The following is an 11,680-nucleotide window of genomic DNA, read 5'->3' on the forward strand; positions in this document are numbered from 1 at the left end:
CCTTGTATGTACACAAGCTTTGGACTTGGGCAGACCTGAATTGAAATCTTAGTCCTGCTGGTCTTTAGCTGTGAACTTTATTTTCTCATCTAAAAAGTAACTATAATAAAACACCTAAAGTGTGCTTAAGAGGATTAACAAAAATGAGAAAACATATGTATAAAGTATCTAGTAAGTGTCTGGCACAGAGCAGGTGCTAAACATAACTCATCTTTCCTCAGTCTGGCTAGAAAGCCTAGAGCCCTCCCTCACTGAAGAGTCACGGCTGGAGGGGCTATAAAGAAGTGAATGACTCCTCAGGGGCATTGATCCAATAAATACTCTATTCCAAAGGATATTTATTGTGTGTTTGCCATATAACCTCTAGTCTGCTTTCTGGATTTCAGTACCTTCTGGAGAAGAGTAAAAACAAAAAACTTTTAAATCACATGTCAGACTTCCCTTGAAGGTTCTAAGGGGGGACCCAGAAATGTTCTTGTACAATAAGAACAAGCCAATCACATTTCTACTGCAAGAAGGAATTCATTATCTCAAGAAGCTAACCTAATATCTAGTGATTCAATCAGAAAATTGGTAGCAGAAACCATGAACATTATGTTTGAACTTATTGGATGTTAAATAATTAGAAGACTTCTGCTTCTGGAAAGATGGACTAGATGCACTTTTCCCTGTTCCTCTAAGCATGACAATATCCCTAGACGTTATATATAAAACAAACATAAGAAGACTCTGAAAGGTGGAGAGAAGTCATATTGGCTAGGAGCCTTGGGACCTAAAGAACAACATGGTGGTAAGTCTCCCATCTTCCCCCATCCTCCAGCCCCTTACATTCTCAGACTTGGAGCTAAGGAAGCCCGCAACCCAGAAATGCCAAAAAGAGCAGACATGAAAGAAAGAAAAAGAGAGAGAGAGAGAAAGAGAAAGAAAGAAAACATGCTTTCTCTAGCCATAGAATGCAGAAAAGCCCAGCCTAACAAGGCAGAAAATTTCTAGACAATAACTTGTCTACCCCAGTCAAACACCACAGAGAAAACTGGCCTCGCCATGGACTGGGGCCTGGGACTTCCACCCTTGCCGAGCTGTGATGAGGTGCCCTTCTTCCTTCCTATATTTGAGATGATGCCAGACGAGGCCATGTAGGGAGCTGGGACTCTCATTTTCCCACCCCCTGGGCAGTTATCAGGTTCCTCCCGCCCACAGGGTCAGTGGAGAACATACAGGGGACCTGAGCCTGGGGCTCCTCTCCCCCAACCCACTGGGTGTGTCAGATGAGGCCTAGTGGAGATCAGGCCACTGATCACTGCCCAGTGGTAACAAACACACCCTCTACTGCAGTGTCGGTGAGACCATGGTGGTGGGTAGGGAAACCTTCCACCCCCGCCTAGCTCTAATAAGGAGCTCCTGGCCTTGGGTGTCAGTGAGGCCAAGTGGAGAGTTTGGACTTCTCTCCCCACCTGTCAGCAGTAATGAGGCAGCACCTCTCCCTTCCCTTGCTGTAGTGATGCCATAGAAAACCAGTTAAAACAGAAGTTTAAATAAGATCCAGTCTCATTACATAATACAAAGATGTCCAGTTTCAATAAAAAATCACTCATCACACCAAGGACCAGGACTTCTCAAACTGAAGGGAAAAATGAAGCCAAAAGTGAGGCAACAGATGTTAGAATCATCTGACAAAGGTTTGAAAGCAGCCATGGGAAAAAAAATACTACAACAACTACAAACATGCCTCAAACAAATGAGAAAGTCAAGTCTCAGCAAAGAAACAGAAGATGTAAAGAAAATCAAATGGAAAAGTAAGAACTGGAAAATATGACCAAATAAAATTACCAAAATAAAAATGTCACTGGATAGGCTTAACAACAGAATAGAGGGGGTAGAGGAGAGAATTAGTGAACTGGAAGATAGAACCCAATCAATGCTACCCAGTCTGACCAACAGAGAGAAAATGGACGGAAAAATAAATATGCAGAGCCTCAGGGACCTATGGGACAGGAACAAAAGATCTAACATCCTTCCTGTCATCAGAGTACCAGAAGCAGAGGAAAAGGGGGCTGGAGCTTAACAGGTAACCCAAGACCTACAGGCTCCTGAAGCTGAGCAAACTCCAAAGAGAATAAGACCAAAGAAAATGACCCCAAGACTCATCATTTTCAACCTTCTGAGACCTAAAGACAAAAAAAAAATTTTTTTGAACATGGGAGAGAAACAACACCTTGCCCATAAGAGAAAAATGACTTGAATGGCAGCATATTCTTCATCAGAAACCATGGAGGACAGAAAAAAGTTTTCAAGTGTCAAAAGAAAAGAATCTTCAATCTAGAATCCTGTATCTAGTGAAAATATTCTTTAGCAATAATGGGAAAATCAAGATATTCTCAGTGAAGCTGAGAATCAAATCAGTGATTTGGAACATAAGGAAGCAAATCACAACTAAACAGAATAGCAAAGAGAAAACAAAAAGAATCCAAAAAAATGAGGATGGTATAAGCAGCATCGGGGACAACTTCAAGATGTCCAACATTCACATCATAGGGGTGTCAGAAGTGTTACAGAACAAACAAGGGGGGCCTGAGACGATATAAAGAATCCCCCAGGTCCGTTATGTCCGCTGCCAGAGGAAAGACGTCTCTCAATGCAAGAGATTTGTGAAAAGGAAAGGAAATGTTTATTTAATGCTATGCAAACTTAAAGTAGGGACCTAATGTCTTCACCAAAAATCCTAAAAGTCCCTTAAAGCACCCACAAACAGACACAGTCCTTCCTTCCTTCCCCCTTTTCCCAGTCCAGAGTACCATATCTCCTAAAGCTGCAGGGGTCCCTACTCTGGCAAAGGCACATGGTCCTCTCTGCCCGGACCACGGGAGTCCCCACTCTGCCAGAGCCACCTGGTTCTCCCTCTCAGGGCTGCAGGAGTCTCCACTCCGTCAAGGCCACGTGGTTCTCTCCCTCAGGGCCGCGAGTCTTCACTCTGCTAAAGCTGTGTGGTTCTCTCTTGCAGGGCTGCGCATAGTTCTCCCCCTCAAATGGCTGCCACGTCTCGGTTTAAATCCCAGCGCCAGTCTTCCTCTGAAGCCCCATTTCCGGCTCCTCTCACAATTGGCTACAGCTGCCAGATTCTGGGCAGGTGTGGCCCTGTGGTGTGGAGCCAATTATCTCCAGGCTCTTCTGGATCTTATTACAGATCCCTATTTGAGGCTCCCCTCTTGGCTGCACCCTGTTACAGAAGGAGAAGAGAAAGAGCAAGAAATTGGACATCTACTTGAAAAAATAGTGAAAGAAAACTTCCCTAACTTGGTGAAGGAAATGGACATGCAAACCCAGGAATCACAGAGAGACCCAAACAAGATGGATGCAAAGAGGTCCATACCAATCCACATCATAATTATAATGCCAAAGGTTGAAGATAAAAGAGAGAATCTCAAAAGCAGTAAGAGAAAAGCAGTTAGTTACTTACAAGGGAGCCCCCATAAGACTGTCAGCTCATTTCTCAACAGAAACTTTCAGGCGAGAAGGTATTGGCAAGAAATATTCAAAATGATAAAAAAAAGTAAGGACCTACAACCAAGATTGCTCTACCCAGTAAAACTATCATTTAGAATCAAAGGGCAGATAAAGAGCATCCCAGACAATAACAAGCTAAAGGAGTTCATTATCACCAAACCAGTATTACAGAAAATGTTAAAGATTCTTCTTTAAGAAGAAAATAAAAAAATATGAATGATAAAATGGCAATACATACAAATCTATCAACAATTGAATCTAAAAGCAAAATAAACAATCAGAACAGAAACAGAATCATAGATTCAGAGAGCGTCTTGATGGTTGCCAGATGGGAGGGTGTTCAGAGGGATGGGCGAAGGGATTAAGAAATACAACTCGGTAGTTATAGAATAGTCATGGGGATGTAAAGGAAAGCATAGTGAATAGAGCAGACAAAGAACATATATGCAGGACCCATGGACATGAACAATGGTGTGGGGATTGCCTGAGGGAATGGGGGGGCTAAGTGGAGGGGGACAGAGAGGAAAAATCTGGGACAACTGTAATAGCATAAACAATAGAATATAATTTTTAAAATGATATTCTCAGATAAAGAGAAATGAAGACAATTTCTCATCAACAGACCTTCTGTAAAATAATGGTTAAAGAAGTTCTTTAAGCAGAAAGGGAAAAGTAAAAGAAGGAAGGTTAGAACATCAGAAAGGAAGGAAGAACATGGTAAACAAAAATATAAAAAAGTAAGCAACTTAGGTGTCCATCAGTAGATGAATGGATAAAGAAGATGTGAGACATACATATATGTATAAGTGTATGTGTGTATATATACATGTATATAATGGAATATTACTCAGACGTAAAAAGAATGAAATCCTGCCATTGTGACAACATGGATGGGCCGAGAGAATATTATGTTAAGTGAAGTTACACAGAGAAAGACAAATACCATATAATTTCACTTATATGGGGAATCTAAAAAACAAAAATGAACAAACAAAACAAAACAAACAAACTCATAGGTGCAGAAAACAAATTTATGGTTGCCAGAGGGGAAAGGAGTGGGGGAGATGGGGGGAAAGGGGAAGGGAATTAAGAAATACAAACTGCAGCATTATAAACTATGTCATGGGGAGGTAACATACAGCATAGGGAACATGGTCAATACTATTGTAGCAACTAGACTTATTATTATGAATAACTAGTCTGATTCAAAGGTATATCAACGTTGAACACCTGAAATTAATATATGTCAACTATAATGAAAATAAATTTTTAAAAGGATAGGTAAATATAATAAACTTTCTTTTGTATTTTATAAATTCTATAGTTGAAAAATTATAATATGGTCTTATTATATTATTATAATATTATAATAAGTGTATGCAGAGTTAATATTTAAGACAATTGTATTTGCACATTGGGAGGATAAAATAATGGAAAGAAAAGTAAATTCTATACTTCACTCAAACCGATAAGATGAATGTAAAATGGTACAGGCAACCTGGGAGACAATTTGGCAGTTCCTTAAAAAACTAAGCATGCAACTATGGTCAGCAATTGAATTCTTGGACATTTCTGTTTTCCCAAAAACCAGCACATGAATGTTTACAGCACCTCTATTTGTAATAGCCCCACCCCGGAAACGACCCTGAGGCCCTTGAACAGAGAAAGAGCCGACTGAGCTGCGGCACATCGGCACATCCGCTCTGCTCAGTAACCGAAGGAAACGCACTGTTGAAGCGGGCAGCAACCTGGATGAAAGTCCAGAGCATTGTGCTGAGTGAAAAAAAGAGCCCATCCCAAAAGGCTGTACACACTGTATAACTCTATTTATATAGAATTCCTAAAATGATAAAATTATAGAAATGGAAAAACAAATTTGTGTTTGCCAAGAATTAAGGAGGGGTGGGAGCAAGGAGGGGTGGGCGTGGCTATTTGAGGGCAACACAGGGGGATCCTGGCCATGATGGAAATGTTGTCTGTCTTGACTGTATCAGTGTTAATGTCTTGGTCGGGACAGTTTTGGGAGATGCTACCCTTGGGGAACTGGGTCCACAGTACACAGGATCTCCCTATGATTTCTTACAACTGAATGTGTTATAAACCTAACAATTATTTCAAACTAAAAATTTTAATCAGGCACAGTGACAGAATTTGTGGGGCAATCACACGGTAAGATGTAAAAATATTGAATCACCTAAAATATAACTAATATAATATTGTATACTTTGATTTAAAAATAATTAAAAGTTTAATTCACACCAGCCCTGGCTGGTGTGGCTCAGTGGATTGAGCACTGGCCTGCAGACCAAAGAACTGCCAGTTTGATTCCTAGTTGGGCAACATGCCTGGGTTGCAGGCCAGGTCCCAGTGAGGGCAGGTGAGAGGCAACCAATCAGTGTTTCTCTCCCACATCAGTGTTTCTCTCTTTCTCTCTTTCTCCCTCCCTTCCCCTCTCTCTGAAAATAGAAATAAATGAATTTTTTCTGTAATTTTAATTGAAAAACTAGTTTTGAAAGATATCCTTGTAGCCTTTTCAATACCACCAGGGCAATGTAAAACTCAGGACAGAGTTAGGATCAGTCCATTGGCTGGCGTTAGAGCCCAAGGGCAGTACTGGCTGTGCTCACAATCAGAGTCTTCTTTCAGAGGCTTTCAGAGAACTTGCTTTGCTCTGCCAGAATCCAAAGGAAGCACTGCACTGGGCACTTTCTGCCCATGAATTCCTAATTGCCTTTCCACTGGGTGGCTGGGGAAGGACACGCAGGTCACGCCTGCCAAGGCTAAAAGGCCCTGAGGCCCAGGGAGGAGTGAGAAAGTTTAAGGAGGTACTTCTGCTCTGCTGGAGGGGGACTACATAGGGCTGACCTGAATGGCTGGAGCCCCACAGGACAGAGGCAGAATGAGTGTTCCTTGCCCCTGGCTGTGAGTATAGTCAAAGTGGGCAGGGAGGAGTGTGTGGCTGTAGTCAATGAACCTGAGAAAAGAGATCCAACAGCTGTACAAACTGAGGGGATCATAGGGAGAGATCTTGACCTTCATGGATGCCAGAGAATTAGAAGAGCAGGAAATAGTGACGGCTCATCCATGAGGCAGGCTCTGGTGTCCATAGCTAAATTCTAAAGGCACTGTGGAGTGCGAGATGGGACTAGTGCAACCATATCTGAAGGAATGAGTATACTAAACCAAGTGTCCCTAGACTTACTCTGAAGGGTTTTTGCCCATTCTCACACGGCTGTGGGAGCCCAGGACCCCATCTGTAACAACCTCATCAAAACCCAAACTTGGGCTGTTGGGGCGAGTCCCTGAGTGGGAACACAGTGGTGTAGACGGATCAGAGCCCAAAACAGTGGGGTCTAGAGCTGCAGTCGATGGCCTCTGCCTCAAGGTGTCCAGCTTTTAGCTTGGGCACTCATATGTCTCCCTCTTGACTGTTTTTTTTTAGATTATTTATTTATTTATTTATTTATTTTTAGGGAGGGGGAAGAAAGGGAGAAAGAGAGAGAGAAACGTCAATGTGCAAGAGAAATATTGATCTGTTGCCTCTCGCACACCCCTAACCAGGGACCTGGCCCACAACCCAGGCATGTGCCTGACTGGGAATAGAACCTGTGACCTTTCAGTTTGCAGGACGATGCCCAATCCACTGAGCCACACCAGTCAGGGCTTGACTGTTCTGATAACATTTGTCCCCCTCCGAGAACTCGGATGTACTCAGGGTTATAGACGGCCCTGTCTACAGACCACAGTTTCAGAGCTAGGCCCGGATACTCACTCATGTTGGGCCGTTCTCTGTCCCAGGGATTTGGAATTTGGGACCGAGCAACACCGCAGCAGGGGGACATGGTGGTGGAGACGGGTGAGTGGTGCCCTTGCCTGCACAATGTGTGGTCCACGGACCACCGGCATCACCTGGGGGTCTTACGCCTGTCCTACCTCAGTGGTCACCCCACATCAGAACTGGAGTTGGAGTTTGCTCGCTGCCAGATGCCCAGTGTTGTGTGCAGGAGCTCAGCTCTCTCCAGGTACCCATTGCCCAGACTCCCGAGCTGCACCATTCCTGCTGCTCCGAGAAGTGTGATCAGCCTTCCTTGGATTCCAGTGGAATCCTGTTGAGTTGCCTTCTTCTGAGTTTGCTTCTGCACTGTTTATAAGAAGGGAATCTTACCAATGCAGATGAGCAAGTCGGGGGAGCTGGCGTGATTGGAGGGCAGGCAGACCCCGTGTGCCACGCCAACCAAATGTCACCAACAGAGGTCAGTCCCCTGGATTCGTAGAGCTTGAAATCACATTAAATGACAATCATCCTGAAATGAAAGTGTTTTTAGTCATTAATCTTTTAGTATGAGGTAGTTTTCAGATTCTTTCCAAAAAGACCCATTTGCTGGGCTGGACATAGAAGAAGTCATAGAAACCTGCCCACGTGGACAGTCTGGCAAAGCCTGGCTCTGCCTCCCCAGATAAGGCCCGTGTGCAGATTGTTCTGTGGGCCCCTGTTAATAAAATGTGGAGATAATTATGATAATTCTACCTTAATAAAACTGCAAGAAAAAATGTGAAGAAGACATTCACCCCCCGTCCTCCGAGGAACCCTCTGTGACTAGTCCAGCCCAGGGTCACCTGTCCCTTCTCTGAGCCCCCCCCCACCCCCTGGCCAGCCACTGTCAACTTCGTGACCATGGACCCCTTTAAAAACAATGTTTCCAAATGCATAACATAAAAAAGGGCTTCCAAGAAACCAGTTATATTGAGATACACATATCAAAATAGTTTAAAAGACAAGTGATTTAGTAATATATGTGCTTCTTCATGAACATGAATTAGAGCTAGCAGCAGGATGAATAGTCACTGTAATTTCAAAGGAGTGATGAGTAGGTGATCTGAGATATCTGGAACAACCATGCTGTGATATAGGAAAATATTTGATCCTTTGATCATTTGATGAAGTCACAGGTTCTAATAACACCACTGCAGTGTGTTGCTTAATTTGTAATGGGAGGAAATGCTAAATTTCAGTCTGAGGTTTATGAAAATAAAAATATAACTTTTTCCATCCTATTTTATGGGTGAACCTAGGTTGGTAGACCTGAGGCTAAGAACCCTTGCCTTAGGGTGCATATGGTCGATAACAAGTAATAAATCATTATGACCACTGAAATGATACGTGTTCTAAAAACAGCAAGGCAGATAGATGCGTGTTAAAGCAACATTCCAGTCCCCATCACTCCTGTGCTTACCCTCCAACCCTGCTTTTCGGCAGGTACTGGGTGCACTGGAGTCTGTCACGTCTCCTGGACCACCAGCTCCATGCCAGTGAACCGCAGGGGCTGGGCCCAGAATTTATTGACTTCCTATCAGCATCTGTTGACTCTCTGGTTGTGTGACTCTTGGAATGCCAACATTTTAAGATTCTGAGATTTTATTTTCCATCCTGACTATTGAACCCCTCAGTAGGTCCGATACAAAATTTGTCATTTGCATGCTAACCACGAGATGGCAGCAGTATCTCACAGTGTCCATCCCCAGACTGTAGTATCCCATCCAAGGGCTACTTATTTTTTTATAGTCAGTTCTATTTCACTCCTGGAAAACCCAAGCTCACTCTCCCTCCTGACCTCCCCTCACCTGCATGGATTTCCGAGACAGGGTAATCACTGCATTATTTTGTTCCTCCTGTCAGGAGACAGTGCAGAACAATGGAAAAACATGGGTAGGTAAGTAGTCCAAGGTCACGTACAAAATGCTCCTACTGGTCTGCATGGGAAAGTCAATTGCTCCCAGCATTTACTGAGCACCTGCTGTGTGTCAGACCTAGTGCTACACCTCACTTACACAGATACACTGTGTCTGCCGCAGGTGTGTGGCCATGGACTGAAGGTGAAGGGGAAGAGCCGCGGTGGTCTTTGGGGGGAGGAAGAAAGGTTTAGTTGGAGCTGCAGTAACGCTCTCACAGAGCTCTTGACTCAACTTGGAAAATTTAAGTCACAAAAGCTCTGACTATTATGCAGCTAAAATACATATGTGGATGAAGTCCAAAGGGGACACGCAAACATGAAATCAGTGGTTGTGTAAAATCAAAGCAAAGTCTGTACAAAATGATCTCTATACAAATTGCTCTGTCCTACTGCCTTTATATAATGAAAAAAGATTAAAAAACATTAATAATGCTAGTAAGGAGTAGACCTTAATCTAGCCCCCAGATCTGTTACACGTGTTGTTCACAGACAAATCAGGTTTGGTGACAGATCTTACTGTAGACCGTGTGCGGGTGGCCAAAATGGTGGGAGCAACATAGAGTGCTTCCACGCGGGGCTGGCTGCTTTGTTTGCTTCAAGGTGGAACAGAAGACTTTCAGTCTTCGAATTCAAGAGCCAGGCTGGCTGACCTCAAATGCTTCCACGTGTTCCAGATGCAGACCAGAATCACACGGTCTGAATTGGATGTGACTCCCTCCTTTCCACAAGATCCTTTACAAGGGCAAACGGATGGGTCAACTCCTCTTCAAACCTCCCTGAATCAAACGGCCACCAGAAGCCCCTCCACACAACACACAGTCACGTACAGCCACACAACACACAGCCAAGTACAGCCACACAACACAGAGTCATGTACAGTCACAGAACAACAATGAAACCATCCAAAAACAAATAAGGACTCGAGAATGTAACCACTCAGGCTGAACTACTGTGGGGAAAGGCGCTGTTAAACTTACCCCCAAAAATGAAAGTGATGATGAGAGGGGAGAGAGCTGGGGTGGCACCACAGACCCAGTACAGTCTGAGTGGGCCCAAGCAGCCTCTTCTGAGACCTATGAAGGACCTCGGTTTGCCAACTTCTGAGCCACGGAGCTTTCTTTCCCTAACACAAATGCCATTGGAGAAACCCCCACCGTGCTGCAGCCAAGCTGAAGGGAAAAGGCATTTTTCCAACACTGTCGTTAGGATGGCTCTCTGGGGAGCAGGGCCACCCCCGGGGTCGCAAGTCGCAGCAGTGTGGGGATGGGGCAGAGAGGCATGGCCATGGATGGGACACAGCCTGGATTTGGAAAGCCTGGCAGATGGAAAGAAGCAAACCCTGAGGGAGGGGTGGAGTAGGGCCCGGAAGTCAGTGAGGTGCTCGGTTAAGTGCCTTGTACCCCAGAGTTTACATCCTGACTAAGTCCTTAAGGTTTTACGCCAGCAAGCCCTCCAAGGGTTACCAAAGCTGAGAAAACCCTCCTGCCACCGTCCCTCTTCAAAGTCTAAGAAAGCAGAAACCCCAAAAGAGGTGAGAAAACTTTGCTTTTTAAAATGTTACCTGTTCTCATTGCTTCTCGGCCTTTTGGCTAAGATCAAGTGTAGTATCTGTTCTTATCAGTTGAAAATGTTATCTGTTCTTTCAGCTGAAACACCAAAGAGAAATCAAACTGGCTTATTTATTGCCCAGCGGTGAAGAACAGACAGAGGTGTGGTGTTCTACCCTTGAGTGCGGCGAACGGTTTTGAATGTCTCTGGGGAGCCAGTGCTGTGAGGGCGGTCATGGGTCTCAGACTCAGGGTTCAAGTTCCAGGCAGGATGCACAGGAGTTATGTGGCTTCTCAAAACCTCAGTTACCTCCTCTGGGACAATCTGGTGCCTGTTTCATAGGGTTATTGCGGAGATTAAGGGTAAAGACCTTAGCACAGAGCCTGGGGCATTTATTGATAATTAACCAATAAAGTGTATATATTGATATACAGTTAGGTATGTATTCATTCAGCCTAGTCTGATGGATCTCTGAGTTCAGAAAGATGAGAGGGACCCAGCCTCACCCTCAAAGAACAGGATATTCACTGAGCCATTGTGAAGCCAGGGACACATGAGGGTGTGTGTATATGAGCACACCCACACGTATCATATTTCATCCATTCTAAAGTGTACTTTTTCATATTTTAACATTTTTGAATTTGGTAACATTTCTTTTCTTGGTGGTAAATGACATAATGGTGTAGCTTACAATGAGAGGCATCTTTGATTTGGTGAAAAACAGTATAAACATGAAGACAGAGACATCAGCTCTCCACCCTGACCCAGCTTCTCCATGGACACCTAGAGCCAGAACCCTAGTACAGGCGACTCAGGATGCTGTCTTCTCTCTGCTCGGGTGTGTCAGCATCCCTGCTGCCTTTGGGAGACAGGACTGGGAGGGGCCTTGGGGGTGA

At 44.2% G+C, this 11,680-nt stretch overlaps 1 pseudogene; it reads left to right on the forward strand.

Moving 5' to 3' along the window:
- The first annotated feature begins 10,805 nt into the window (after nucleotides 1-10,805).
- On the forward strand, nucleotides 10,806-10,920 carry LOC123812323 (annotated as a pseudogene).
- The last annotated feature ends 760 nt before the right edge of the window (nucleotides 10,921-11,680 follow it).

This window comes from Phyllostomus hastatus, unplaced genomic scaffold (genome assembly GCF_019186645.2).
Source record: "Phyllostomus hastatus isolate PE091 unplaced genomic scaffold, TTU_PhHast_1.1 phas_scaffold_78, whole genome shotgun sequence".
Classification (NCBI taxonomy): domain Eukaryota; kingdom Metazoa; phylum Chordata; class Mammalia; order Chiroptera; family Phyllostomidae; genus Phyllostomus; species Phyllostomus hastatus.